General features: G+C 36.1%; 1 non-coding gene across 1 annotated transcript; it reads right to left on the bottom strand.

The window, feature by feature from the left end:
- Window positions 1-1,255: 1,255 nt before the first annotated feature.
- Window positions 1,256-1,398, bottom strand: LOC115835228. Its single transcript, XR_004030224.1, has one exon. It is a non-coding gene; the product is annotated as a U4 spliceosomal RNA (small nuclear RNA).
- Between the last annotated feature and the right edge of the window lie 810 nt (window positions 1,399-2,208).

The following is a 2,208-nucleotide window of genomic DNA, read 5'->3' as shown; positions in this document are numbered from 1 at the left end:
ACCAGGTTATAATATTTCTCTATTATTTCTTAAGTCCACCCACTTCTTTCCAACTTTTTGCTATTTCTCTCATCAAGGCCACTGTTAGTTCTTGTGTGAATTATCACAGGACTCCTAAGACGTCTCCCTGCCATTCACTATTATTAAAAAGACAAAAAAAAAACCAGATGCTGTTGAGGACACCAAGAAAAGGGAACTCTTATACACTGTTGATCAGAATGTAAGTTAATACAATCACTGTGGAAAACAGTATGGGAATTTCTCAAAAAACTAAAAATATAACTACCATAAAATCCAACATTTCCACTACTGGGTATCTACTCAAAGGAAAGGAAATCAGTTTATCAAAGGGATACCTGCACACACATGTTACATGTTTATCACAGCACTATTCATGATAGCAAAGATATGGAATCAACCTACATGTCCATCAATGGATGAGTGGATAAAGAAAATATGGTACATATACACTATGGAATACTATTTGACCATAAAAAAGAATGACACCATGTCATTTACAGCAACATGGATGGAACTAGAGGCCATTATGTTAAGTAACATACAGGGCGGAAGGACAAATACCACATGCTCTTACTTATATACAAGAGCTAAAAACCTGATCCCATGAACATAGAGAATAAAATGATAGATACCAGAGAGTGAGAAGGGGGCAGGGATGAAGAAAGGTTGGTTATGGGTACAAACATAGGGTTAGATAGAAAAATAAGTTCTAATGTTTGATAGCAACCTAGGATAACTATACTTAGCAACAATATTATATATATGTCAAAGTAACCAGAAGAGAGGACTCAAAATGATACCAACACAAAAATGATAAACACTCGGTGACAGCTGCCCCAAATACCCTGAAAACACTCAGGTGACAGATACTCCAAATACCCTTACTTAATCATTACATATTCTACGCGCGTAACAAACACTCATATGTATCCCATAGATGTGTATATTATTATATATCAATAAAAGGGAAAAAAATCTCCCTGCCTCATCCCATTGTTCCCCAACTCATTTTCAAAACCATAGCCAGAATTATATTTCTAAATAATGTCAATCTGATATCAGCAACATTGCAACTTAAGCTACTCACATGTGCAAATAAAATGTAGCTTCTTTATTTTCTTTAATCTTCATGGGTCCTCATCCAACAGAATAGTGGAAGAGAGTATAAAGCAGTTAAACCTGCCAATAGAGGGCACTTTCATTTCCTCTGTTTTTTTAATACTGAAATATTCAGTCTCCATAGAGACTGTCAAAAATTGCCAATGTCAAATATATTGCAAGTTGCCACGGCCACAGGTATTGGGAAAAGTTTTCAATTAGCAATAATCGCTCCTTGGATAAACCTCATTGGCTACGATACTATCACTCCATGAAGTTCATTTCTTCTATTTTTAAGTCTTTTTTAAGTTGTTCTAACTTCCTGGAATTTTGTTGTAACTCACAGACTTCCTCCCTTTCATCCTTTCATCAACAATATCTATCCTATACCCTCTGGGAATCTTTATCCCACACATTGAAAAGATGGGGTTCCCCTAGGTGATGATTTCTCAATAGTACTTTCCTATTCAATCATCAATCCACTAAATATATTTCATTTTGTGTGTAAAACTTGGCTTATTTGGAAATACCCAAGTCAAGACTGTTCCCTGTCATACAAGTTATGTAACTGGTGCCTGGTTACTTTGTGACCTGGTAAACCCAGTAAATTAGCCCTTTAAAGATTCCAAAATCCTACCCGGGATAGCAATGAGATGGCCTCCAAGAATTCTGAACAAGAACGTTAAGATTATCCTGTGAATACTAGATTTTTTTTTTTTTTAGACGGAGTCTCGCTCTGTCGTGAATACTAGATATTTTTTGGTGTTGCAGATTTTTGCTTTTTTCTGAAAAAAGTAATAAACTTATTGTAAGATGAATCCTATATTTGAAAACCAATATGAATGGAAGCATAATAGCTATTAGTTTTGCCCATCTGCCACTCTTTCTCTACTTTTCCTTCTATGAACAGGCACCACCAACTTCACAACAGGGTTTTATGGGACTCATCTTGGAGTCTCATCTCTTCCTGGACACAGCAATTGGTTCAGGGATGGACGCATGAACCAAAAAGAACTACTGGGAATCTTCCCAAAATGTCTCTGCTGGGCTGCCAAAAGAAGAAGAATCTCTTATTTCTCGAGTCACTAA

The sequence above is a fragment of the Nomascus leucogenys genome, chromosome 5 (genome assembly GCF_006542625.1).
Source record: "Nomascus leucogenys isolate Asia chromosome 5, Asia_NLE_v1, whole genome shotgun sequence".
NCBI classification, from domain to species: Eukaryota; Metazoa; Chordata; class Mammalia; order Primates; family Hylobatidae; genus Nomascus; species Nomascus leucogenys.
This window is presented reverse-complemented; position numbering and strand designations above follow the sequence as displayed.